This window comes from Vicugna pacos, unplaced genomic scaffold (assembly GCF_048564905.1).
Source record: "Vicugna pacos unplaced genomic scaffold, VicPac4 scaffold_274, whole genome shotgun sequence".
Taxonomy (NCBI): Eukaryota; Metazoa; Chordata; class Mammalia; order Artiodactyla; family Camelidae; genus Vicugna; species Vicugna pacos.
This window is the reverse complement of record NW_027328953.1, coordinates 1-26,765: the sequence shown is the minus strand read 5'-3', so window position 1 is coordinate 26,765 and position 26,765 is coordinate 1. Positions and strand designations below refer to the sequence as shown.

General features: G+C 59.5%; 15 non-coding genes across 15 annotated transcripts; 9 read left to right on the top strand and 6 right to left on the bottom strand.

The window, feature by feature from the left end:
- Nucleotides 1-2,401: 2,401 nt before the first annotated feature.
- On the bottom strand, nt 2,402-2,472 carry TRNAG-GCC (transfer RNA glycine (anticodon GCC)). The gene has a single exon. It is a non-coding gene; the product is annotated as a tRNA-Gly (tRNA).
- A 1,080-nt stretch (nt 2,473-3,552) lies between these two features.
- Nucleotides 3,553-3,635, bottom strand: TRNAL-CAG (transfer RNA leucine (anticodon CAG)). The gene has a single exon. It is a non-coding gene; the product is annotated as a tRNA-Leu (tRNA).
- Nucleotides 3,636-4,207: 572 nt separating this feature from the next.
- On the top strand, nt 4,208-4,279 carry TRNAD-GUC (transfer RNA aspartic acid (anticodon GUC)). The gene has a single exon. It is a non-coding gene; the product is annotated as a tRNA-Asp (tRNA).
- Nucleotides 4,280-5,015: 736 nt separating this feature from the next.
- Nucleotides 5,016-5,087, top strand: TRNAG-UCC (transfer RNA glycine (anticodon UCC)). Its single transcript has one exon. It is a non-coding gene; the product is annotated as a tRNA-Gly (tRNA).
- Nucleotides 5,088-5,378: 291 nt separating this feature from the next.
- Nucleotides 5,379-5,450, top strand: TRNAE-CUC (transfer RNA glutamic acid (anticodon CUC)). The gene has a single exon. It is a non-coding gene; the product is annotated as a tRNA-Glu (tRNA).
- Nucleotides 5,451-10,783: 5,333 nt separating this feature from the next.
- Nucleotides 10,784-10,854, bottom strand: TRNAG-GCC (transfer RNA glycine (anticodon GCC)). The gene has a single exon. It is a non-coding gene; the product is annotated as a tRNA-Gly (tRNA).
- Nucleotides 10,855-11,934: 1,080 nt separating this feature from the next.
- On the bottom strand, nt 11,935-12,017 carry TRNAL-CAG (transfer RNA leucine (anticodon CAG)). Its single transcript has one exon. It is a non-coding gene; the product is annotated as a tRNA-Leu (tRNA).
- A 572-nt stretch (nt 12,018-12,589) lies between these two features.
- Nucleotides 12,590-12,661, top strand: TRNAD-GUC (transfer RNA aspartic acid (anticodon GUC)). Its single transcript has one exon. It is a non-coding gene; the product is annotated as a tRNA-Asp (tRNA).
- Nucleotides 12,662-13,397: 736 nt separating this feature from the next.
- Nucleotides 13,398-13,469, top strand: TRNAG-UCC (transfer RNA glycine (anticodon UCC)). Its single transcript has one exon. It is a non-coding gene; the product is annotated as a tRNA-Gly (tRNA).
- Nucleotides 13,470-13,760: 291 nt separating this feature from the next.
- Nucleotides 13,761-13,832, top strand: TRNAE-CUC (transfer RNA glutamic acid (anticodon CUC)). The gene has a single exon. It is a non-coding gene; the product is annotated as a tRNA-Glu (tRNA).
- Nucleotides 13,833-19,140: 5,308 nt separating this feature from the next.
- TRNAG-GCC (transfer RNA glycine (anticodon GCC)) lies at nt 19,141-19,211 on the bottom strand. The gene has a single exon. It is a non-coding gene; the product is annotated as a tRNA-Gly (tRNA).
- Nucleotides 19,212-20,303: 1,092 nt separating this feature from the next.
- TRNAL-CAG (transfer RNA leucine (anticodon CAG)) lies at nt 20,304-20,386 on the bottom strand. The gene has a single exon. It is a non-coding gene; the product is annotated as a tRNA-Leu (tRNA).
- Nucleotides 20,387-20,958: 572 nt separating this feature from the next.
- TRNAD-GUC (transfer RNA aspartic acid (anticodon GUC)) lies at nt 20,959-21,030 on the top strand. Its single transcript has one exon. It is a non-coding gene; the product is annotated as a tRNA-Asp (tRNA).
- A 736-nt stretch (nt 21,031-21,766) lies between these two features.
- On the top strand, nt 21,767-21,838 carry TRNAG-UCC (transfer RNA glycine (anticodon UCC)). Its single transcript has one exon. It is a non-coding gene; the product is annotated as a tRNA-Gly (tRNA).
- A 291-nt stretch (nt 21,839-22,129) lies between these two features.
- Nucleotides 22,130-22,201, top strand: TRNAE-CUC (transfer RNA glutamic acid (anticodon CUC)). Its single transcript has one exon. It is a non-coding gene; the product is annotated as a tRNA-Glu (tRNA).
- Nucleotides 22,202-26,765: the final 4,564 nt, after the last annotated feature.

Sequence of the window (26,765 nt, the reverse complement as noted above, 5' to 3'; positions counted from 1 at the left end):
AACACGGACCTGCTGAATAACACAGGCAGCGATCTTCAATATCCTGGAATACCCTATGAAGGAAACTAATCTGAAAATACAATATACATACAAACCGAACCACTGTGTTGTACACCCGACCTAATACAGGAGCGGAAATCAACTACACTTCAACGACAACGACAACAACAATGAAGGCACCAAAGGAGAGCTACCATATGATCCAGCAACCCCACTGCTGGGTACGTACGTGGGAAAGATGAAACCTCTACTTCGAAAAGATGCAGGCACCGCCCCCCTCCTCCAGGACCTTCCTAGCAGCACTATTTGCAATAGCCGAGACCCAGAATGAACCCAAGGGCCCATGAGCGGACGGTGGACTTAAGAAGATGCGCTGTATAAACCTACCATAGCATATTACTCAGCCACAAAGAAGGATGAAATATTGTCATTCGCTGCCACATGAATGGACCTAGAGTCTATCACACTATGTGAAGTAAGTCAGATATGGAGCAAGATAAATATTATATGATATCCACTTCCAGGTGGAATCTAAAACGTAATAGACATCTGTCTATGTACAAAACAGAAACACACTCCGCAGACATCGATAACCAACTGACGGTTACGCATGGGGAAAGGGAAGAGTGGAGGGATCAGTTAGGAGTATGGGGTTAACAGAAACACGCTACTGCGTATAAAATAGAGAAGCAACACGGACTTGCTGAATAACACAGGGAACGATCTTCAATGTCCTGGAATACCCTATAATGGAAAATAATCTGAAACTACAGTATACATACTAAACCGAATCACTTTGCTGTATACTTGAAACTAATACGGTCTCAGAAATCGACTACACTTCAACGACAACGAAAACAACAATGAAGGCACCAATGGAGAGTTACCATATGATCCAGCCGTCCCCCTCCTGAGTATGTATGCGGAAAACACAAAACCTCTAATTGGGAAAGATTCATACACCTCAGTGTTCATAGCAGCACTGTGGACCATAGCCATGACAGGGGAAAAAATCTCAGGTGTCAATCCGTGGATGATTGGCTTAAGGAAATATGAGATATAGATAGGTAGGTAGCTAGCTAGCTAGCTAGCTAGATGGATAGATAGAGATCGATAGATACACAAATAGATAAGAGAGAGAAAAATAGAGTGAGAGAGAGATATTTTCAATGTATTAAAAATCAATCTCACGGAATATTACTCAGCCATAAAAAAGCATGAGATCTTGTCATTTGCAGCAACACGGATGGACCTAGACAGCACTGAACCTAGTATAATAAGTCAGACAGAAGGACAAAACTACATATATGTGGAATCCAAACAATAGTACAAGTGAATCTCTGTGCAGAACAGAAACAGATTCACAGATAGAGAGAACAAACTTACCGTTACCCAAGGGGAAAGTGTAGGGGAGGGATCAATTAGGAGCTGGTGTTAGCGGGTAGGAACAACAGGATTTACGGTACAGCACCGAGAAGTATATTCAACGTCTCGTAATTACCTGTAAAGGAAAGGAACGATATATATGTGTATAGATACACATGTATTGAAAAGATAATCAGTTTACTGTACCCCTGAAAATAACACAATACTGTAAATCAACTAGACTTGTATTAAAATGCAAATTCAAAAAAAAAAAAAAAAGAGGCCAAACGGACTGACGCAAGGGCAGAACCCTTGACAAATTAGGATTTGATGGTGCTGGGGGTTGGTGTCGCTAGGTGGGGTGCCAGTGGTGGGAGGAGGGCTTCAGGGGAGGGGGTGGTGCTTGTTGTTGGGGTGTTGGTGGTGATGGTGGTTTTAGTGGTGGGGGAGCGGGCGGGTGTTCGACAAATGTCTCGGCTGAGGGACGTAAAGTGAACACAGAGTGCACTCTGCCATGATATTGTGGCATTCCTCTTTGGAATTCCTCATGCAGGATAACGCTTTGGGGACACTCCTGGGGAGTGCAATGTAGCCCTCCCAGGGGTGGCAGCTTTTCGGTTCCTGGTTGAGCAAACACTGTGTAACTTTCAGAGTGTGGGGAGAGTGAGGCAGAGAGCGGGGAAGCGCGGTGAAACGTGAAGAGGTGGGGCGAGCGGGTGCCAGTGTAGGGTGTTCCTTCCAGTGAGCCGTGTGACCCCAGCGGGATCAGGGTAAGAAAGAGAAAAGGGACAAGGAAGGTGGGTGGGCGCGAGAGTGGCTGAGCCCGCAAGGTGTCAGTTCGCGGAGGCTTGGCTCTCGGGGTAAAGTTTTCGTCCCACGGAGGGTAGGGGGCGCCGGCGTGGGCAGGCCAGGAGAGGGAAGGTGCGGCGGTGGGCTGCGGGTGGGAGCATGCTGTGGTAGGACAGGTGCCTTGAGCGTGGGAGAGGGGAAGCCTAGCTCCGCTGTGGGCTGCGAGACCAAAAGGGGACTGGGTCGCTGCATGGGCCGGGAATCGAACCCGGGCCTCCCGCGTGGCAGGCGAGAATTCTACCACTGAACCACCCATGCACCGATGGCCGCCGCCGCCCGACGCCGCCCCAGCGGCGCTCGCCGCCAACCGCCAGACACTGGTGGCTCGCTGCTCGCCCACGGACACCCGCTCCACGTGAGCAGGAGGCGGTGAGTGACCTGAAGGAGAGGCTCCGGGGGAACGGGGAGGACCCCCAGGGCGCGGCGCGGCGCGGTCGGAGGGAAGGAGGGACGCAGGGACGGAGGCGGACTCGGCCCAACCTGCGCTTCCGAATCTGCCGTCCAGGGCCGCCGCCAGACTGTCAGTGTCGCCGGAGGAAGCCAGGAACCGGACCCAGCCTGGCCTGCGCCCGGATTCCAGTCAGGGCAGGCGACGCGTGGCAGGTGCGGCTGAGCTCGGACGCTCCTCTCAGCGACAGCCGGCCCTGGCCCAAAGTCCCTCTGGCGCCTGGCTTTCTCGCTCGTGCCGGGCGTTGGCGGGCAGCAGGCTGGAGAGGGGATGGGAGCTCGGGCTGTGAGGAGACAGCGAGTGTGGGACATGGGCGCCTGGGAGCGCCGCCGCCGCCGCCGCCGCCGCCGCCGCCGCGCCAAAGACCAGCGGTGTCTGTGTCTGAGCCTGGCTTCTGCGCTCCTGCCGGCCGCTCTCCCGAAGGGTCCCGCTCCGGTGCGTTGGCTGTGAGGAGGAGCACTTTGGCAGAGTGGCTGCTGGCTCGTGGACAGCCGTCTGAGGGAGCGCGCCGGGGTGTGGCTGGGTCCGGCCGGGGCAGCGGCTTCTCGCGTGAACATGCGCTGTGGCGCCAAGGGGGGGTGGTGAAAGAAGTGCCGCGAAGGCCTGCACTGCGAAGGCGAGGAGGGCGTGTGTCCTGAACGCCAGTTTCCAGAGGGTTCCCCCTGGGCTGTTTCTGTGAGGCCGGCGCACAGGACTGAGCAGGAAGAGCGGCTGTGGCTGAGGAGGTCCTGCGTGGGAGAGGCGTCGTGTGGGTGTCGCGTCGAGGGGGCCGGAGTCTGGGGAGCTGGCAAGAGTGCGAGGCAGGAGCGGAGTGTGAGGCGGTAGGGTGTTGTCCAGGCCTGGGACGGGCCGGGTGCAGCATTTGTTGGGCGGGCCAAAAAAGGCTGGCTTGTCAGGAGTGGGATTCGAACCCACGCCTCCAGGGGAGACTGCGACCTGAACGCAGCGCCTTAGACCGCTCGGCCATCCTGACGGCGGGCCTGGGCGCGTCGCCGCTCGGCTGGCTGGGACCCGACGCCGACGCGGACACCGATGCCCTTGGCCCGACGCGGTGCTCTGCGCCAGCGGGCGGCCGTCCGGGCCAACGGGGGAGCGAGGCCAGCCGGCGCGCCCGGCTCGCCGCCGCCGCCCCCTCGCCCACCCCTGGCCCGGGACCCAGCCGGGCCGCGTCCGGCCAGCTTCTGCCGCCGGCCGCGCCCACCCCTCCGCCTCTTCTCCCGGGACGTGGCACGGCGAGCGCCCACCTCCTCCTCACAGCCTTGCTTGCGCTCTCCGGCCCCCTCGGGCCCCTCCTCCCGGCGCGATCCTGGCGTCGGGGGCTATAGGCGGCGCGCACTGGGAGTTTCCAGCGCCACGCGGATCCGGGTCCCTGGCGGGGTCCCGGGCTGCCTCCTTGGATGACGCGTTTGGTGTGGTGTCGGGTCGGGTCGGGCACGTGGCGGGCGCCCGTGGTGGGCGGGGGTCCGAGGACGGGGTGGGGGAGGGGTGTGGGTAGGCGTCTGCAGGCAGCCGGAGAGCGGTCGGGCGCCCAGGAGGCCGCCGCCGTCCTCGTTAGTATAGTGGTGAGTATCCCCGCCTGTCACGCGGGAGACCGGGGTTCGATTCCCCGACGGGGAGGCAACACGCCCCTTTTTGGTGGCTGGCGCCGCTCTCTGTCCAGCCGCCTGGCCCCAAGGGCCCTTCTTCTCGTCCCTCCGCCCTCCAGCGGGGCCTGCCCACCCTCAACCGCCTCCAGCCCTCCACCCCTGCAACCCCTTGCCCGTCCTCCTCGCCGGGCGCTCGGGCGCTCGGGCGCCACGGCCGAGCGAGGGCCTCCTGTCGACCCCACAAGCGCCCGACGACATTGCGGCCCGCCCACAGTGGCTGCCGCAGTGGGCTCCTTGCGACGCGACGCACACCTGCACAGCTTCACGGCTGCCGGGGCGGGTGTGGGGCGGATGAGTCCCGTCTCCTTTCGGTGCGGGGGAGTGGCCTCGCCCAACACCCGTTGGAGAAGGGCTTTGGCGAGCCGGGAACCAGAGGTCGTGTGCCCGGGGAGGGAGGCGGGCCGCGGGCCGCGGCGTGCAGCCGAGGGCCCGGCAGCAGCAAGGCAGCGGCAGCGCGCACCCCCCCACCTCACCCCCCCCCCCAGCCCCAGAAGCGGTCGGGCCGTGGGCGAGGGCAGCTGCGTAGGGCTGGCGCGGCTGAGGCGCCCGGGGAGACCGTCGGTGGCGCCTGAGGCAGCGCAGAGCTGCTGGCGGACGGGGCGTCGGGGCAGGGCCGCGCCCGGCCGCCGCAGGGGCAGCGGCAGCGGCGGCGAGACTGCGCTCCGGCGAGCCCGGGGCCGGCGTGTCGGGGCGGCCCGGGCTGTGCGGCGTTGGTGGTATAGTGGTGAGCATAGCTGCCTTCCAAGCAGTTGACCCGGGTTCGATTCCCGGCCAACGCAGCGGGCCCATCTTTTGCCGAGCTCCACGGCCGGCCCTCCTTCCCTGGGCCCGTGAGGGAGAACTGGAAGCTGGGCGCAGAAAAGAGGGAGCTAGGTGGCCTGCGGCTTCTCGCGCGTGTGCGAGGAGGAGGCGCGCAGTGTTTTGAGGGTGCCAGCAAGCAGGAAGAACGCTAGGGCACGTGGCTTGCCGGGGGCGGAGGGCGGCTGGACGTGGAAAGGCCGGGCCTTGGCGCCAAGGCAGCGCCCAGTGGCTGGGTCGAGCAGAGGCGGGCCAGACGCGGAGCCCGACGCTCCCTGGTGGTCTAGTGGTTAGGATTCGGCGCTCTCACCGCCGCGGCCCGGGTTCGATTCCCGGTCAGGGAAGCATTTCTTCTTCCTCGCCGCCTACCAACCTCCCCAGCGCGTCCACAAACACTCCGCCCCCACCCCACCACCACCTCCCTTTTAGCCCACGCGCCAAGCCAACTCGTCCGCTCCTTCTCCCCCTCCTCGTGACCTCCGCGCCCCGACAAGAGCCACCCGGTACCCTCCACCTGCAGCCCCAGGCCCTGGCGTGCAACCTCCACCCTCGTGCCCCGCCAAACCTTTTGGCCTCGCGCGCCCACCCACTCGAGGCCTTCGGCGTCCCACCCACTCGAGGCCTTCGGCGTCCCACCCACTCGAGGCCTTCGGCGACTCCTCCTGCTCCGACGCTTGCCCCAGCCCCAAACACGACTGGCCGGCGCAGCCGTGGTCACGAGCGTGCTTGGACTGTCAAGCGGCACTACTTCTGCCACCACAATCCTCGCGGCTGACAAGCCACCCTCTCTTCCCAGCTCAGGCGGTGGTGCTGCTGCTTGTGCTGGTGGTGCTGGTGGTGCTGGTGACCGTGGTGGACAGGGTGCCGGCGATGGCGCTGCAGGTTGTGCCGGCGGCGACGGTGGTGGTGGTTGGCGGCATCACTGGTGGCCGCGTCGACGGAAAGCGGAAGGCGCGGGAGAGGGCCCTCCATCTCCAAGTTGGGCCACTTGCCGGGACTGGCCGTCCCTTACGTCTCCTTTCAAGCCAGCGACCAGCCTCGATGGCTTACCTGCTGCGTGCCAGGTCCTGGACTGCCCTCGAAGCCCGTGGGCCTGTCGTTGGGCTTCAAGGACGCGGTGGTCTTGAACCGCGCAGGGGAGCAGACAGGCTGCCGGGAGGCGGAGGTGTGAAAAGGCATCTGGCCACGTGCTTGTAGTTGGACGAAAGGGCAGTGGAGGTGAGAAAGCAGGCAGAAACCGGATGCCGCCCGGGAAACCTTAGCTATGCAAGTGGGAGGGTGTGGAGACAGATGCGTGGCAGGGTGCACTACCAGCCAACATGGTATTCGGATTGCATTCCCGGTACTCTCAGTCCTGTCACAGAGAGGCAAGAATGTTACCGACGGTACCTCCCCCTCCACTACCAGCAAACACACACACACACACACACACACACACACACACACCAGAGTCACACACACACACACACACGCACCCCTCACCTAGCTCTGACTTCTAATATTCCCCATTCCCACGTTACGATCTATTATTGGATGGACTCCATCCCTCTCTTCAGCCTGTCTTCACCTTTCCTATGGATTCTGGCCATGGTAAATCACAGGCCAGGCTTGGGCGCGTCTGTCAGCAAAGGGTTTGGTGTGCGGTTCACAGCTTGTTTCCTTCAGAGGCAGAGTGGACAGCCGATGAGCTGCAGCATTTGGCGGCGGCAGTAGAGTCGCTGGATTTAGACCAAGCCGGTTGCCCTGTGGAAGGGAGCCCCTGTCGGCATATGGGTGCATTCCATCACCGCAGGCGCTTTCGTCACCGCCCTTGTGGGTGTGTTCGGGGTGAGTGTGGGTGGGTGAGAGTACGGGGTGAAGGTGTTTGTTGCCGTGGTTGGGGGCCACCCCACGAGGGTTAGGGAACGGAGCCAGACGACCCCATAGAGAAGGGCCAGCCTTGAGCCTCGGGTTGGGAGGTGGCAGGACGAGTCCAGGGCACTGGGTGGAGCGCAGGTGCGAAGGAGAGGTGTGGGGCTTGCGGGGAACTGGCTAGGAGAGTAGTTGGCCACTCAGGCAGGGGCTCTGCCGAAGCTTGGGCCCGCGGTTGCCCTTGGCCCCCCAATTGCGTGCGGTGTGCGGGTGGGACCGATGTAGGGAAGAGGGTGGCCATGGAGTAGGAGTGGGTCTGAGGAGCCCGTGGGAGGCCAGGAGTGGTGGAAGTGAGTCTTCTGCACAGGATGCGTGAGAGAGGGGCTGGGGTACTAGGGGCTGGTGGCGGGTAGAGGGGAGCGAGCCTGGAGTCTTCGACGTAGGGCAGATAGCAAGCGGGGGGGGGGGTGGCAGAGGCGGGTGAGTGGGCTGTGGTACGAGGACGATGGTGGGAGAGGACCCCAGCGGGGCGGTGGGTGAGAGGGCGAGACAGGTGGCCTGTGCTTTGAGGTGGTCAGGCTAACCAGTGGGCTGGGGCTGGGGCAGCAGGGTAGGAAACAGGCAAGGGAAGGACAGAAACAAGAGTAGGAGACTGGGGCTAGGCGAGGTCTAAATTGAGTGGGGCATTCTACAGCCCCAGAGACACAGATAATCTCTCAACAGGAAACACTTTCAATCCGTCAAGTCTCAGGTAGGTGTGTGTGTGTGTGTGTGTGTGTGTGTGTGTGTGTCTGTGTGTGTGTGTCTGTGTGTTTCTGTGTGTGTGTGGCAGGGTGTGTGGCGGGGTTTGGAGCTGAGGGGATGTGGGTTGGGGAGAGTGGCAGGTGAGGATGGAGTCGAGATGTAAAGAGGCCACAAAGGAGAGCTACTACATGATCCAGCAACCCCACTGCAGGCTATACATGTGGGAAGGATGCAACCTCCTCTTCGAGAAGATACAAGCACCGCCCCCCTCGTCCACGTTCCTAGCAGCACTGTTTGCAATAGCTGAGACCCAGAATGAACCCAAGGGCCCATGAGTGGACGATGGACCTAAAAAGATGCGTTGCATAAATATACCGTAGAATATTACTCAGCCATAAAGAAGGATGACATATTGTCATTTGAGGCCACATGGATGGATCTAGAGTCCATCAAACTACGTGAAGGAAGTCAGACTGAGAAAGATAAATGTTATATAATATCACTTCCGGGTGGAATCTAAAACATAATAGACATGAATCTGTGGACAAAACAGAAACACACTCCACGGACATCGAAAACCAACTGACGGTTATGCGAGGGGAAAGGGAAGGGTGGAGGGATCAGTTAGGAGTGTGGGATTAACAGATACACGCTACTGTGTATAAAATAGAGAAGCAACACGGACCTGCTGAATAACACAGGCAGCGATCTTCAATATCCTGGAATACCCTATGAAGGAAACTAATCTGAAAATACAATATACATACAAACCGAACCACTGTGCTGTACACCCGACCTAATACAGGAGCGGAAATCAACTACACTTCAACGACAACGACAACAACAATGAAGGCACCAAAGGAGAGCTACCATATGATCCAGCAACCCCACTGCTGGGTACGTACGTGGGAAAGATGAAACCTCTACTTCGAAAAGATGCAGGCACCGCCCCCCTCCTCCAGGACCTTCCTAGCAGCACTATTTGCAATAGCCGAGACCCAGAATGAACCCAAGGGCCCATGAGCGGACGGTGGACTTAAGAAGATGCGCTGTATAAACCTACCATAGCATATTACTCAGCCACAAAGAAGGATGAAATATTGTCATTCGCTGCCACATGAATGGACCTAGAGTCTATCACACTATGTGAAGTAAGTCAGATATGGAGCAAGATAAATATTATATGATATCCACTTCCAGGTGGAATCTAAAACGTAATAGACATCTGTCTATGTACAAAACAGAAACACACTCCGCAGACATCGATAACCAACTGACGGTTACGCATGGGGAAAGGGAAGAGTGGAGGGATCAGTTAGGAGTATGGGGTTAACAGAAACACGCTACTGCGTATAAAATAGAGAAGCAACACGGACTTGCTGAATAACACAGGGAACGATCTTCAATGTCCTGGAATACCCTATAATGGAAAATAATCTGAAACTACAGTATACATACTAAACCGAATCACTTTGCTGTATACTTGAAACTAATACGGTCTCAGAAATCGACTACACTTCAACGACAACGAAAACAACAATGAAGGCACCAATGGAGAGTTACCATATGATCCAGCCGTCCCCCTCCTGAGTATGTATGCGGAAAACACAAAACCTCTAATTGGGAAAGATTCATACACCTCAGTGTTCATAGCAGCACTGTGGACCATAGCCATGACAGGGGAAAAAATCTCAGGTGTCAATCCGTGGATGATTGGCTTAAGGAAATATGAGATATAGATAGGTAGGTAGCTAGCTAGCTAGCTAGCTAGATAAATAGATGGATAGATAGAGATCGATAGATACACAAATAGATAAGAGAGAGAAAAATAGAGTGAGAGAGAGATATTTTCAATGTATTAAAAATCAATCTCACGGAATATTACTCAGCCATAAAAAAGCATGAGATCTTGTCATTTGCAGCAACACGGATGGACCTAGACAGCACTGAACCTAGTATAATAAGTCAGACAGAAGGACAAAACTACATATATGTGGAATCCAAACAATAGTACAAGTGAATCTCTGTGCAGAACAGAAACAGATTCACAGATAGAGAGAACAAACTTACCGTTACCCAAGGGGAAAGTGTAGGGGAGGGATCAATTAGGAGCTGGTGTTAGCGGGTAGGAACAACAGGATTTACGGTACAGCACCGAGAAGTATATTCAACGTCTCGTAATTACCTGTAACGGAAAGGAACGATATATATGTGTATAGATACACATGTATTGAAAAGATAATCAGTTTACTGTACCCCTGAAAATAACACAATACTGTAAATCAACTAGACTTGTATTAAAATGCAAATTCAAAAAAAAAAAAAGAGGCCAAACGGACTGACGCAAGGGCAGAACCCTTGACAAATTAGGATTTGATGGTGCTGGGGGTTGGTGTCGCTAGGTGGGGTGCCAGTGGTGGGAGGAGGGCTTCAGGGGAGGGGGTGGTGCTTGTTGTTGGGGTGTTGGTGGTGATGGTGGTTTTAGTGGTGGGGGAGCGGGCGGGTGTTCGACAAATGTCTCGGCTGAGGGACGTAAAGTGAACATAGAGTGCACTCTGCCATGATATTGTGGCATTCCTCTTTGGAATTCCTCATGCAGGATAACGCTTTGGGGACACTCCTGGGGAGTGCAATGTGGCACTCCCAGGGGTGGCAGCTTTTCGGTTCCTGGTTGAGCAAACACTGTGTAACTTTCAGAGTGTGGGGAGAGTGAGGCAGAGAGCGGGGAAGCGCGGTGAAACGTGAAGAGGTGGGGCGAGCGGGTGCCAGTGTAGGGTGTTCCTTCCAGTGAGCCGTGTGACCCCAGCGGGATCAGGGTAAGAAAGAGAAAAGGGACAAGGAAGGTGGGTGGGCGCGAGAGTGGCTGAGCCCGCAAGGTGTCAGTTCGCGGAGGCTTGGCTCTCGGGGTAAAGTTTTCGTCCCACGGAGGGTAGGGGGCGCCGGCGTGGGCAGGCCAGGAGAGGGAAGGTGCGGCGGTGGGCTGCGGGTGGGAGCATGCTGTGGTAGGACAGGTGCCTTGAGCGTGGGAGAGGGGAAGCCTAGCTCCGCTGTGGGCTGCGAGACCAAAAGGGGACTGGGTCGCTGCATGGGCCGGGAATCGAACCCGGGCCTCCCGCGTGGCAGGCGAGAATTCTACCACTGAACCACCCATGCACCGATGGCCGCCGCCGCCCGACGCCGCCCCAGCGGCGCTCGCCGCCAACCGCCAGACACTGGTGGCTCGCTGCTCGCCCACGGACACCCGCTCCACGTGAGCAGGAGGCGGTGAGTGACCTGAAGGAGAGGCTCCGGGGGAACGGGGAGGACCCCCAGGGCGCGGCGCGGCGCGGTCGGAGGGAAGGAGGGACGCAGGGACGGAGGCGGACTCGGCCCAACCTGCGCTTCCGAATCTGCCGTCCAGGGCCGCCGCCAGACTGTCAGTGTCGCCGGAGGAAGCCAGGAACCGGACCCAGCCTGGCCTGCGCCCGGATTCCAGTCAGGGCAGGCGACGCGTGGCAGGTGCGGCTGAGCTCGGACGCTCCTCTCAGCGACCGCCGGCCCTGGCCCAAAGTCCCTCTGGCGCCTGGCTTTCTCGCTCGTGCCGGGCGTTGGCGGGCAGCAGGCTGGAGAGGGGATGGGAGCTCGGGCTGTGAGGAGACAGCGAGTGTGGGACATGGGCGCCTGGGAGCGCCGCCGCCGCCGCCGCCGCCGCCGCCGCCGCGCCAAAGACCAGCGGTGTCTGTGTCTGAGCCTGGCTTCTGCGCTCCTGCCGGCCGCTCTCCCGAAGGGTCCCGCTCCGGTGCGTTGGCTGTGAGGAGGAGCACTTTGGCAGAGTGGCTGCTGGCTCGTGGACAGCCGTCTGAGGGAGCGCGCCGGGGTGTGGCTGGGTCCGGCCGGGGCAGCGGCTTCTCGCGTGAACATGCGCTGTGGCGCCAAGGGGGGGTGGTGAAAGAAGTGCCGCGAAGGCCTGCACTGCGAAGGCGAGGAGGGCGTGTGTCCTGAACGCCAGTTTCCAGAGGGTTCCCCCTGGGCTGTTTCTGTGAGGCCGGCGCACAGGACTGAGCAGGAAGAGCGGCTGTGGCTGAGGAGGTCCTGCGTGGGAGAGGCGTCGTGTGGGTGTCGCGTCGAGGGGGCCGGAGTCTGGGGAGCTGGCAAGAGTGCGAGGCAGGAGCGGAGTGTGAGGCGGTAGGGTGTTGTCCAGGCCTGGGACGGGCCGGGTGCAGCATTTGTTGGGCGGGCCAAAAAAGGCTGGCTTGTCAGGAGTGGGATTCGAACCCACGCCTCCAGGGGAGACTGCGACCTGAACGCAGCGCCTTAGACCGCTCGGCCATCCTGACGGCGGGCCTGGGCGCGTCGCCGCTCGGCTGGCTGGGACCCGACGCCGACGCGGACACCGATGCCCTTGGCCCGACGCGGTGCTCTGCGCCAGCGGGCGGCCGTCCGGGCCAACGGGGGAGCGAGGCCAGCCGGCGCGCCCGGCTCGCCGCCGCCGCCCCCTCGCCCACCCCTGGCCCGGGACCCAGCCGGGCCGCGTCCGGCCAGCTTCTGCCGCCGGCCGCGCCCACCCCTCCGCCTCTTCTCCCGGGACGTGGCACGGCGAGCGCCCACCTCCTCCTCACAGCCTTGCTTGCGCTCTCCGGCCCCCTCGGGCCCCTCCTCCCGGCGCGATCCTGGCGTCGGGGGCTATAGGCGGCGCGCACTGGGAGTTTCCAGCGCCACGCGGATCCGGGTCCCTGGCGGGGTCCCGGGCTGCCTCCTTGGATGACGCGTTTGGTGTGGTGTCGGGTCGGGTCGGGCACGTGGCGGGCGCCCGTGGTGGGCGGGGGTCCGAGGACGGGGTGGGGGAGGGGTGTGGGTAGGCGTCTGCAGGCAGCCGGAGAGCGGTCGGGCGCCCAGGAGGCCGCCGCCGTCCTCGTTAGTATAGTGGTGAGTATCCCCGCCTGTCACGCGGGAGACCGGGGTTCGATTCCCCGACGGGGAGGCAACACGCCCCTTTTTGGTGGCTGGCGCCGCTCTCTGTCCAGCCGCCTGGCCCCAAGGGCCCTTCTTCTCGTCCCTCCGCCCTCCAGCGGGGCCTGCCCACCCTCAACCGCCTCCAGCCCTCCACCCCTGCAACCCCTTGCCCGTCCTCCTCGCCGGGCGCTCGGGCGCTCGGGCGCCACGGCCGAGCGAGGGCCTCCTGTCGACCCCACAAGCGCCCGACGACATTGCGGCCCGCCCACAGTGGCTGCCGCAGTGGGCTCCTTGCGACGCGACGCACACCTGCACAGCTTCACGGCTGCCGGGGCGGGTGTGGGGCGGATGAGTCCCGTCTCCTTTCGGTGCGGGGGAGTGGCCTCGCCCAACACCCGTTGGAGAAGGGCTTTGGCGAGCCGGGAACCAGAGGTCGTGTGCCCGGGGAGGGAGGCGGGCCGCGGGCCGCGGCGTGCAGCCGAGGGCCCGGCAGCAGCAAGGCAGCGGCAGCGCGCACCCCCCCACCTCACCCCCCCCCCCAGCCCCAGAAGCGGTCGGGCCGTGGGCGAGGGCAGCTGCGTAGGGCTGGCGCGGCTGAGGCGCCCGGGGAGACCGTCGGTGGCGCCTGAGGCAGCGCAGAGCTGCTGGCGGACGGGGCGTCGGGGCAGGGCCGCGCCCGGCCGCCGCAGGGGCAGCGGCAGCGGCGGCGAGACTGCGCTCCGGCGAGCCCGGGGCCGGCGTGTCGGGGCGGCCCGGGCTGTGCGGCGTTGGTGGTATAGTGGTGAGCATAGCTGCCTTCCAAGCAGTTGACCCGGGTTCGATTCCCGGCCAACGCAGCGGGCCCATCTTTTGCCGAGCTCCACGGCCGGCCCTCCTTCCCTGGGCCCGTGAGGGAGAACTGGAAGCTGGGCGCAGAAAAGAGGGAGCTAGGTGGCCTGCGGCTTCTCGCGCGTGTGCGAGGAGGAGGCGCGCAGTGTTTTGAGGGTGCCAGCAAGCAGGAAGAACGCTAGGGCACGTGGCTTGCCGGGGGCGGAGGGCGGCTGGACGTGGAAAGGCCGGGCCTTGGCGCCAAGGCAGCGCCCAGTGGCTGGGTCGAGCAGAGGCGGGCCAGACGCGGAGCCCGACGCTCCCTGGTGGTCTAGTGGTTAGGATTCGGCGCTCTCACCGCCGCGGCCCGGGTTCGATTCCCGGTCAGGGAAGCATTTCTTCTTCCTCGCCGCCTACCAACCTCCCCAGCGCGTCCACAAACACTCCGCCCCCACCCCACCACCACCTCCCTTTTAGCCCACGCGCCAAGCCAACTCGTCCGCTCCTTCTCCCCCTCCTCGTGACCTCCGCGCCCCGACAAGAGCCACCCGGTACCCTCCACCTGCAGCCCCAGGCCCTGGCGTGCAACCTCCACCCTCGTGCCCCGCCAAACCTTTTGGCCTCGCGCGCCCACCCACTCGAGGCCTTCGGCGTCCCACCCACTCGAGGCCTTCGGCGTCCCACCCACTCGAGGCCTTCGGCGACTCCTCCTGCTCCGACGCTTGCCCCAGCCCCAAACACGACTGGCCGGCGCAGCCGTGGTCACGAGCGTGCTTGGACTGTCAAGCGGCACTACTTCTGCCACCACAATCCTCGCGGCTGACAAGCCACCCTCTCTTCCCAGCTCAGGCGGTGGTGCTGCTGCTTGTGCTGGTGGTGCTGGTGGTGCTGGTGACCGTGGTGGACAGGGTGCCGGCGATGGCGCTGCAGGTTGTGCCGGCGGCGACGGTGGTGGTGGTTGGCGGCATCACTGGTGGCCGCGTCGACGGAAAGCGGAAGGCGCGGGAGAGGGCCCTCCATCTCCAAGTTGGGCCACTTGCCGGGACTGGCCGTCCCTTACGTCTCCTTTCAAGCCAGCGACCAGCCTCGATGGCTTACCTGCTGCGTGCCAGGTCCTGGACTGCCCTCGAAGCCCGTGGGCCTGTCGTTGGGCTTCAAGGACGCGGTGGTCTTGAACCGCGCAGGGGAGCAGACAGGCTGCCGGGAGGCGGAGGTGTGAAAAGGCATCTGGCCACGTGCTTGTAGTTGGACGAAAGGGCAGTGGAGGTGAGAAAGCAGGCAGAAACCGGATGCCGCCCGGGAAACCTTAGCTATGCAAGTGGGAGGGTGTGGAGACAGATGCGTGGCAGGGTGCACTACCAGCCAACATGGTATTCGGATTGCATTCCCGGTACTCTCAGTCCTGTCACAGAGAGGCAAGAATGTTACCGACGGTACCTCCCCCTCCACTACCAGCAAACACACACACACACACACACACACACACACGAGTCACACACACACACACACGCACCCCTCACCTAGCTCTGACTTCTAATATTCCCCATTCCCACGTTACGATCTATTATTGGATGGACTCCATCCCTCTCTCCAGCCTGTCTTCACCTTTCCTATGGATTCTGGCCATGGTAAATCACAGGCCAGGCTTGGGAGCGTCTGTCAGCAAAGGGTGTGGTGTGCGGTTCACAGCTTGTTTCCTTCAGAGGCAGAGTGGACAGCCGATGAGCTGCAGCATTTGGCGGCGGCAGTAGAGTCGCTGGATTTAGACCAAGCCGGTTGCCCTGTGGAAGGGAGCCCCTGTCGGCATATGGGTGCATTCCATCACCGCAGGCGCTTTCGTCACCGCCCTTGTGGGTGTGTTCGGGGTGAGTGTGGGTGGGTGAGAGTACGGGGTGAAGGTGTTTGTTGCCGTGGTTGGGGGCCACCCCACGAGGGTTAGGGAACGGAGCCAGACGACCCCATAGAGAAGGGCCAGCCTTGAGCCTCGGGTTGGGAGGTGGCAGGACGAGTCCAGGGCACTGGGTGGAGCGCAGGTGCGAAGGAGAGGTGTGGGGCTTGCGGGGAACTGGCTAGGAGAGTAGTTGGCCACTCAGGCAGGGGCTCTGCCGAAGCTTGGGCCCGCGGTTGCCCTTGGCCCCCCAATTGCGTGCGGTGTGCGGGTGGGACCGATGTAGGGAAGAGGGTGGCCATGGAGTAGGAGTGGGTCTGAGGAGCCCGTGGGAGGCCAGGAGTGGTGGAAGTGAGTCTTCTGCACAGGATGCGTGAGAGAGGGGCTGGGGTACTAGGGGCTGGTGGCGGGTAGAGGGGAGCGAGCCTGGAGTCTTCGACGTAGGGCAGATAGCAAGCGGGGGGGGGGTGGCAGAGGCGGGTGAGTGGGCTGTGGTACGAGGACGATGGTGGGAGAGGACCCCAGCGGGGCGGTGGGTGAGAGGGCGAGACAGGTGGCCTGTGCTTTGAGGTGGTCAGGCTAACCAGTGGGCTGGGGCTGGGGCAGCAGGGTAGGAAACAGGCAAGGGAAGGACAGAAACAAGAGTAGGAGACTGGGGCTAGGCGAGGTCTAAATTGAGTGGGGCATTCTACAGCCCCAGAGACACAGATAATCTCTCAACAGGAAACACTTTCAATCCGTCAAGTCTCAGGTAGGTGTGTGTGTGTGTGTGTGTGTGTGTCTGTGTGTGTGTGTCTGTGTGTTTCTGTGTGTGTGTGGCAGGGTGTGTGGCGGGGTTTGGAGCTGAGGGGATGTGGGTTGGGGAGAGTGGCAGGTGAGGATGGAGTCGAGATGTAAAGAGGCCACAAAGGAGAGCTACTACATGATCCAGCAACCCCACTGCAGGCTATACATGTGGGAAGGATGCAACCTCCTCTTCGAGAAGATACAAGCACCGCCCCCCTCGTCCACGTTCCTAGCAGCACTGTTTGCAATAGCTGAGACCCAGAATGAACCCAAGGGCCCATGAGTGGACGATGGACCTAAAAAGATGCGTTGCATAAATATACCGTAGAATATTACTCAGCCATAAAGAAGGATGACATATTGTCATTTGAGGCCACATGGATGGATCTAGAGTCCATCAAACTACGTGAAGGAAGTCAGACTGAGAAAGATAAATGTTATATAATATCACTTCCGGGTGGAATCTAAAACATAATAGACATGAATCTGTGGACAAAACAGAAACACACTCCACGGACATCGAAAACCAACTGACGGTTATGCGAGGGGAAAGGGAAGGGTGGAGGGATCAGTTAGGAGTGTGGGATTAACAGATACACGCTACTGTGTATAAAATAGAGAAGCAACACGGACCTGCTGAATAACACAGGCAGCGATCTTCAATATCCTGGAATACCCTATGAAGGAAACTAATCTGAAAATACAATATACATACAAACCGAACCACTGTGTTGTACACCCGACCTAATACAGGAGCGGAAATCAACTACACTTCAACGACAACGACAACAACAATGAAGGCACCAAAGGAGAGCTACCATATGATCCAGCAACCCCACTGCTGGGTACGTACGTGGGAAAGATGAAACCTCTACTTCGAAAAGATGCAGGCACCGCCCCCCTCCTCCAGGACCTTCCTAGCAGCACTATTTGCAATAGCCGAGACCCAGAATGAACCCAAGGGCCCATGAGCGGACGGTGGACTTAAGAAGATGCGCTGTATAAACCTACCATAGCATATTACTCAGCCACAAAGAAGGATGAAATATTGTCATTCGCTGCCACATGAATGGACCTAGAGTCTATCACACTATGTGAAGTAAGTCAGATATGGAGCAAGATAAATATTATATGATATCCACTTCCAGGTGGAATCTAAAACGTAATAGACATCTGTCTATGTACAAAACAGAAACACACTCCGCAGACATCGATAACCAACTGACGGTTACGCATGGGGAAAGGGAAGAGTGGAGGGATCAGTTAGGAGTATGGGGTTAACAGAAACACGCTACTGCGTATAAAATAGAGAAGCAACACGGACTTGCTGAATAACACAGGGAACGATCTTCAATGTCCTGGAATACCCTATAATGGAAAATAATCTGAAACTACAGTATACATACTAAACCGAATCACTTTGCTGTATACTTGAAACTAATACGGTCTCAGAAATCGACTACACTTCAACGACAACGAAAACAACAATGAAGGCACCAATGGAGAGTTACCATATGATCCAGCCGTCCCCCTCCTGAGTATGTATGCGGAAAACACAAAACCTCTAATTGGGAAAGATTCATACACCTCAGTGTTCATAGCAGCACTGTGGACCATAGCCATGACAGGGGAAAAAATCTCAGGTGTCAATCCGTGGATGATTGGCTTAAGGAAATATGAGATATAGATAGGTAGGTAGCTAGCTAGCTAGCTAGCTAGATGGATAGATAGAGATCGATAGATACACAAATAGATAAGAGAGAGAAAAATAGAGTGAGAGAGAGATATTTTCAATGTATTAAAAATCAATCTCACGGAATATTACTCAGCCATAAAAAAGCATGAGATCTTGTCATTTGCAGCAACACGGATGGACCTAGACAGCACTGAACCTAGTATAATAAGTCAGACAGAAGGACAAAACTACATATATGTGGAATCCAAACAATAGTACAAGTGAATCTCTGTGCAGAACAGAAACAGATTCACAGATAGAGAGAACAAACTTACCGTTACCCAAGGGGAAAGTGTAGGGGAGGGATCAATTAGGAGCTGGTGTTAGCGGGTAGGAACAACAGGATTTACGGTACAGCACCGAGAAGTATATTCAACGTCTCGTAATTACCTGTAAAGGAAAGGAACGATATATATGTGTATAGATACACATGTATTGAAAAGATAATCAGTTTACTGTACCCCTGAAAATAACACAATACTGTAAATCAACTAGACTTGTATTAAAATGCAAATTCAAAAAAAAAAAAAAAAAGAGGCCAAACGGACTGACGCAAGGGCAGAACCCTTGACAAATTAGGATTTGATGGTGCTGGGGGTTGGTGTCGCTAGGTGGGGTGCCAGTGGTGGGAGGAGGGCTTCAGGGGAGGGGGTGGTGCTTGTTGTTGGGGTGTTGGTGGTGATGGTGGTTTTAGTGGTGGGGGAGCGGGCGGGTGTTCGACAAATGTCTCGGCTGAGGGACGTAAAGTGAACACAGAGTGCACTCTGCCATGATATTGTGGCATTCCTCTTTGGAATTCCTCATGCAGGATAACGCTTTGGGGACACTCCTGGGGAGTGCAATGTAGCCCTCCCAGGGGTGGCAGCTTTTCGGTTCCTGGTTGAGCAAACACTGTGTAACTTTCAGAGTGTGGGGAGAGTGAGGCAGAGAGCGGGGAAGCGCGGTGAAACGTGAAGAGGTGGGGCGAGCGGGTGCCAGTGTAGGGTGTTCCTTCCAGTGAGCCGTGTGACCCCAGCGGGATCAGGGTAAGAAAGAGAAAAGGGACAAGGAAGGTGGGTGGGCGCGAGAGTGGCTGAGCCCGCAAGGTGTCAGTTCGCGGAGGCTTGGCTCTCGGGGTAAAGTTTTCGTCCCACGGAGGGTAGGGGGCGCCGGCGTGGGCAGGCCAGGAGAGGGAAGGTGCGGCGGTGGGCTGCGGGTGGGAGCATGCTGTGGTAGGACAGGTGCCTTGAGCGTGGGAGAGGGGAAGCCTAGCTCCGCTGTGGGCTGCGAGACCAAAAGGGGACTGGGTCGCTGCATGGGCCGGGAATCGAACCCGGGCCTCCCGCGTGGCAGGCGAGAATTCTACCACTGAACCACCCATGCACCGATGGCCGCCGCCGCCCGACGCCGCCCCAGCGGCGCTCGCCGCCAACCGCCAGACACTGGTGGCTCGCTGCTCGCCCACGGACACCCGCTCCACGTGAGCAGGAGGCGGTGAGTGACCTGAAGGAGAGGCTCCGGGGGAACGGGGAGGACCCCCAGGGCGCGGCGCGGCGCGGTCGGAGGGAAGGAGGGACGCAGGGACGGAGGCGGACTCGGCCCAACCTGCGCTTCCGAATCTGCCGTCCAGGGCCGCCGCCAGACTGTCAGTGTCGCCGGAGGAAGCCAGGAACCGGACCCAGCCTGGCCTGCGCCCGGATTCCAGTCAGGGCAGGCGACGCGTGGCAGGTGCGGCTGAGCTCGGACGCTCCTCTCAGCGACCGCCGGCCCTGGCCCAAAGTCCCTCTGGCGCCTGGCTTTCTCGCTCGTGCCGGGCGTTGGCGGGCAGCAGGCTGGAGAGGGGATGGGAGCTCGGGCTGTGAGGAGACAGCGAGTGTGGGACATGGGCGCCTGGGAGCGCCGCCGCCGCCGCCGCCGCCGCCGCCGCCGCCGCCGCCGCCGCGCCAAAGACCAGCGGTGTCTGTGTCTGAGCCTGGCTTCTGCGCTCCTGCCGGCCGCTCTCCCGAAGGGTCCCGCTCCGGTGCGTTGGCTGTGAGGAGGAGCACTTTGGCAGAGTGGCTGCTGGCTCGTGGACAGCCGTCTGAGGGAGCGCGCCGGGGTGTGGCTGGGTCCGGCCGGGGCAGCGGCTTCTCGCGTGAACATGCGCTGTGGCGCCAAGGGGGGGTGGTGAAAGAAGTGCCGCGAAGGCCTGCACTGCGAAGGCGAGGAGGGCGTGTGTCCTGAACGCCAGTTTCCAGAGGGTTCCCCCTGGGCTGTTTCTGTGAGGCCGGCGCACAGGACTGAGCAGGAAGAGCGGCTGTGGCTGAGGAGGTCCTGCGTGGGAGAGGCGTCGTGTGGGTGTCGCGTCGAGGGGGCCGGAGTCTGGGGAGCTGGCAAGAGTGCGAGGCAGGAGCGGAGTGTGAGGCGGTAGGGTGTTGTCCAGGCCTGGGACGGGCCGGGTGCAGCATTTGTTGGGCGGGCCAAAAAAGGCTGGCTTGTCAGGAGTGGGATTCGAACCCACGCCTCCAGGGGAGACTGCGACCTGAACGCAGCGCCTTAGACCGCTCGGCCATCCTGACGGCGGGCCTGGGCGCGTCGCCGCTCGGCTGGCTGGGACCCGACGCCGACGCGGACACCGATGCCCTTGGCCCGACGCGGTGCTCTGCGCCAGCGGGCGGCCGTCCGGGCCAACGGGGGAGCGAGGCCAGCCGGCGCGCCCGGCTCGCCGCCGCCGCCCCCTCGCCCACCCCTGGCCCGGGACCCAGCCGGGCCGCGTCCGGCCAGCTTCTGCCGCCGGCCGCGCCCACCCCTCCGCCTCTTCTCCCGGGACGTGGCACGGCGAGCGCCCACCTCCTCCTCACAGCCTTGCTTGCGCTCTCCGGCCCCCTCGGGCCCCTCCTCCCGGCGCGATCCTGGCGTCGGGGGCTATAGGCGGCGCGCACTGGGAGTTTCCAGCGCCACGCGGATCCGGGTCCCTGGCGGGGTCCCGGGCTGCCTCCTTGGATGACGCGTTTGGTGTGGTGTCGGGTCGGGTCGGGCACGTGGCGGGCGCCCGTGGTGGGCGGGGGTCCGAGGACGGGGTGGGGGAGGGGTGTGGGTAGGCGTCTGCAGGCAGCCGGAGAGCGGTCGGGCGCCCAGGAGGCCGCCGCCGTCCTCGTTAGTATAGTGGTGAGTATCCCCGCCTGTCACGCGGGAGACCGGGGTTCGATTCCCCGACGGGGAGGCAACACGCCCCTTTTTGGTGGCTGGCGCCGCTCTCTGTCCAGCCGCCTGGCCCCAAGGGCCCTTCTTCTCGTCCCTCCGCCCTCCAGCGGGGCCTGCCCACCCTCAACCGCCTCCAGCCCTCCACCCCTGCAACCCCTTGCCCGTCCTCCTCGCCGGGCGCTCGGGCGCTCGGGCGCCACGGCCGAGCGAGGGCCTCCTGTCGACCCCACAAGCGCCCGACGACATTGCGGCCCGCCCACAGTGGCTGCCGCAGTGGGCTCCTTGCGACGCGACGCACACCTGCACAGCTTCACGGCTGCCGGGGCGGGTGTGGGGCGGATGAGTCCCGTCTCCTTTCGGTGCGGGGGAGTGGCCTCGCCCAACACCCGTTGGAGAAGGGCTTTGGCGAGCCGGGAACCAGAGGTCGTGTGCCCGGGGAGGGAGGCGGGCCGCGGGCCGCGGCGTGCAGCCGAGGGCCCGGCAGCAGCAAGGCAGCGGCAGCGCGCACCCCCCCACCTCACCCCCCCCCCCAGCCCCAGAAGCGGTCGGGCCGTGGGCGAGGGCAGCTGCGTAGGGCTGGCGCGGCTGAGGCGCCCGGGGAGACCGTCGGTGGCGCCTGAGGCAGCGCAGAGCTGCTGGCGGACGGGGCGTCGGGGCAGGGCCGCGCCCGGCCGCCGCAGGGGCAGCGGCAGCGGCGGCGAGACTGCGCTCCGGCGAGCCCGGGGCCGGCGTGTCGGGGCGGCCCGGGCTGTGCGGCGTTGGTGGTATAGTGGTGAGCATAGCTGCCTTCCAAGCAGTTGACCCGGGTTCGATTCCCGGCCAACGCAGCGGGCCCATCTTTTGCCGAGCTCCACGGCCGGCCCTCCTTCCCTGGGCCCGTGAGGGAGAACTGGAAGCTGGGCGCAGAAAAGAGGGAGCTAGGTGGCCTGCGGCTTCTCGCGCGTGTGCGAGGAGGAGGCGCGCAGTGTTTTGAGGGTGCCAGCAAGCAGGAAGAACGCTAGGGCACGTGGCTTGCCGGGGGCGGAGGGCGGCTGGACGTGGAAAGGCCGGGCCTTGGCGCCAAGGCAGCGCCCAGTGGCTGGGTCGAGCAGAGGCGGGCCAGACGCGGAGCCCGACGCTCCCTGGTGGTCTAGTGGTTAGGATTCGGCGCTCTCACCGCCGCGGCCCGGGTTCGATTCCCGGTCAGGGAAGCATTTCTTCTTCCTCGCCGCCTACCAACCTCCCCAGCGCGTCCACAAACACTCCGCCCCCACCCCACCACCACCTCCCTTTTAGCCCACGCGCCAAGCCAACTCGTCCGCTCCTTCTCCCCCTCCTCGTGACCTCCGCGCCCCGACAAGAGCCACCCGGTACCCTCCACCTGCAGCCCCAGGCCCTGGCGTGCAACCTCCACCCTCGTGCCCCGCCAAACCTTTTGGCCTCGCGCGCCCACCCACTCGAGGCCTTCGGCGTCCCACCCACTCGAGGCCTTCGGCGTCCCACCCACTCGAGGCCTTCGGCGACTCCTCCTGCTCCGACGCTTGCCCCAGCCCCAAACACGACTGGCCGGCGCAGCCGTGGTCACGAGCGTGCTTGGACTGTCAAGCGGCACTACTTCTGCCACCACAATCCTCGCGGCTGACAAGCCACCCTCTCTTCCCAGCTCAGGCGGTGGTGCTGCTGCTTGTGCTGGTGGTGCTGGTGGTGCTGGTGACCGTGGTGGACAGGGTGCCGGCGATGGCGCTGCAGGTTGTGCCGGCGGCGACGGTGGTGGTGGTTGGCGGCATCACTGGTGGCCGCGTCGACGGAAAGCGGAAGGCGCGGGAGAGGGCCCTCCATCTCCAAGTTGGGCCACTTGCCGGGACTGGCCGTCCCTTACGTCTCCTTTCAAGCCAGCGACCAGCCTCGATGGCTTACCTGCTGCGTGCCAGGTCCTGGACTGCCCTCGAAGCCCGTGGGCCTGTCGTTGGGCTTCAAGGACGCGGTGGTCTTGAACCGCGCAGGGGAGCAGACAGGCTGCCGGGAGGCGGAGGTGTGAAAAGGCATCTGGCCACGTGCTTGTAGTTGGACGAAAGGGCAGTGGAGGTGAGAAAGCAGGCAGAAACCGGATGCCGCCCGGGAAACCTTAGCTATGCAAGTGGGAGGGTGTGGAGACAGATGCGTGGCAGGGTGCACTACCAGCCAACATGGTATTCGGATTGCATTCCCGGTACTCTCAGTCCTGTCACAGAGAGGCAAGAATGTTACCGACGGTACCTCCCCCTCCACTACCAGCAAACACACACACACACACACACACACACACACGAGTCACACACACACACACACGCACCCCTCACCTAGCTCTGACTTCTAATATTCCCCATTCCCACGTTACGATCTATTATTGGATGGACTCCATCCCTCTCTCCAGCCTGTCTTCACCTTTCCTATGGATTCTGGCCATGGTAAATCACAGGCCAGGCTTGGGAGCGTCTGTCAGCAAAGGGTGTGGTGTGCGGTTCACAGCTTGTTTCCTTCAGAGGCAGAGTGGACAGCCGATGAGCTGCAGCATTTGGCGGCGGCAGTAGAGTCGCTGGATTTAGACCAAGCCGGTTGCCCTGTGGAAGGGAGCCCCTGTCGGCATATGGGTGCATTCCATCACCGCAGGCGCTTTCGTCACCGCCCTTGTGGGTGTGTTCGGGGTGAGTGTGGGTGGGTGAGAGTACGGGGTGAAGGTGTTTGTTGCCGTGGTTGGGGGCCACCCCACGAGGGTTAGGGAACGGAGCCAGACGACCCCATAGAGAAGGGCCAGCCTTGAGCCTCGGGTTGGGAGGTGGCAGGACGAGTCCAGGGCACTGGGTGGAGCGCAGGTGCGAAGGAGAGGTGTGGGGCTTGCGGGGAACTGGCTAGGAGAGTAGTTGGCCACTCAGGCAGGGGCTCTGCCGAAGCTTGGGCCCGCGGTTGCCCTTGGCCCCCCAATTGCGTGCGGTGTGCGGGTGGGACCGATGTAGGGAAGAGGGTGGCCATGGAGTAGGAGTGGGTCTGAGGAGCCCGTGGGAGGCCAGGAGTGGTGGAAGTGAGTCTTCTGCACAGGATGCGTGAGAGAGGGGCTGGGGTACTAGGGGCTGGTGGCGGGTAGAGGGGAGCGAGCCTGGAGTCTTCGACGTAGGGCAGATAGCAAGCGGGGGGGGGGTGGCAGAGGCGGGTGAGTGGGCTGTGGTACGAGGACGATGGTGGGAGAGGACCCCAGCGGGGCGGTGGGTGAGAGGGCGAGACAGGTGGCCTGTGCTTTGAGGTGGTCAGGCTAACCAGTGGGCTGGGGCTGGGGCAGCAGGGTAGGAAACAGGCAAGGGAAGGACAGAAACAAGAGTAGGAGACTGGGGCTAGGCGAGGTCTAAATTGAGTGGGGCATTCTACAGCCCCAGAGACACAGATAATCTCTCAACAGGAAACACTTTCAATCCGTCAAGTCTCAGGTAGGTGTGTGTGTGTGTGTGTGTGTGTGTGTGTGTGTGTCTGTGTGTGTGTGTCTGTGTGTTTCTGTGTGTGTGTGGCAGGGTGTGTGGCGGGGTTTGGAGCTGAGGGGATGTGGGTTGGGGAGAGTGGCAGGTGAGGATGGAGTCGAGATGTAAAGAGGCCACAAAGGAGAGCTACTACATGATCCAGCAACCCCACTGCAGGCTATACATGTGGGAAGGATGCAACCTCCTCTTCGAGAAGATACAAGCACCGCCCCCCTCGTCCACGTTCCTAGCAGCACTGTTTGCAATAGCTGAGACCCAGAATGAACCCAAGGGCCCATGAGTGGACGATGGACCTAAAAAGATGCGTTGCATAAATATACCGTAGAATATTACTCAGCCATAAAGAAGGATGACATATTGTCATTTGAGGCCACATGGATGGATCTAGAGTCCATCAAACTACGTGAAGGAAGTCAGACTGAGAAAGATAAATGTTATATAATATCACTTCCGGGTGGAATCTAAAACATAATAGACATGAATCTGTGGACAAAACAGAAACACACTCCACGGACATCGAAAACCAACTGACGGTTATGCGAGGGGAAAGGGAAGGGTGGAGGGATCAGTTAGGAGTGTGGGATTAACAGATACACGCTACTGTGTATAAAATAGAGAAGCAACACGGACCTGCTGAATAACACAGGCAGCGATCTTCAATATCCTGGAATACCCTATGAAGGAAACTAATCTGAAAATACAATATACATACAAACCGAACCACTGTGTTGTACACCCGACCTAATACAGGAGCGGAAATCAACTACACTTCAACGACAACGACAACAACAATGAAGGCACCAAAGGAGAGCTACCATATGATCCAGCAACCCCACTGCTGGGTACGTACGTGGGAAAGATGAAACCTCTACTTCGAAAAGATGCAGGCACCGCCCCCCTCCTCCAGGACCTTCCTAGCAGCACTATTTGCAATAGCCGAGACCCAGAATGAACCCAAGGGCCCATGAGCGGACGGTGGACTTAAGAAGATGCGCTGTATAAACCTACCATAGCATATTACTCAGCCACAAAGAAGGATGAAATATTGTCATTCGCTGCCACATGAATGGACCTAGAGTCTATCACACTATGTGAAGTAAGTCAGATATGGAGCAAGATAAATATTATATGATATCCACTTCCAGGTGGAATCTAAAACGTAATAGACATCTGTCTATGTACAAAACAGAAACACACTCCGCAGACATCGATAACCAACTGACGGTTACGCATGGGGAAAGGGAAGAGTGGAGGGATCAGTTAGGAGTATGGGGTTAACAGAAACACGCTACTGCGTATAAAATAGAGAAGCAACACGGACTTGCTGAATAACACAGGGAACGATCTTCAATGTCCTGGAATACCCTATAATGGAAAATAATCTGAAACTACAGTATACATACTAAACCGAATCACTTTGCTGTATACTTGAAACTAATACGGTCTCAGAAATCGACTACACTTCAACGACAACGAAAACAACAATGAAGGCACCAATGGAGAGTTACCATATGATCCAGCCGTCCCCCTCCTGAGTATGTATGCGGAAAACACAAAACCTCTAATTGGGAAAGATTCATACACCTCAGTGTTCATAGCAGCACTGTGGACCATAGCCATGACAGGGGAAAAAATCTCAGGTGTCAATCCGTGGATGATTGGCTTAAGGAAATATGAGATATAGATAGGTAGGTAGCTAGCTAGCTAGCTAGCTAGATGGATAGATAGAGATCGATAGATACACAAATAGATAAGAGAGAGAAAAATAGAGTGAGAGAGAGATATTTTCAATGTATTAAAAATCAATCTCACGGAATATTACTCAGCCATAAAAAAGCATGAGATCTTGTCATTTGCAGCAACACGGATGGACCTAGACAGCACTGAACCTAGTATAATAAGTCAGACAGAAGGACAAAACTACATATATGTGGAATCCAAACAATAGTACAAGTGAATCTCTGTGCAGAACAGAAACAGATTCACAGATAGAGAGAACAAACTTACCGTTACCCAAGGGGAAAGTGTAGGGGAGGGATCAATTAGGAGCTGGTGTTAGCGGGTAGGAACAACAGGATTTACGGTACAGCACCGAGAAGTATATTCAACGTCTCGTAATTACCTGTAAAGGAAAGGAACGATATATATGTGTATAGATACACATGTATTGAAAAGATAATCAGTTTACTGTACCCCTGAAAATAACACAATACTGTAAATCAACTAGACTTGTATTAAAATGCAAATTCAAAAAAAAAAAAAAAAGAGG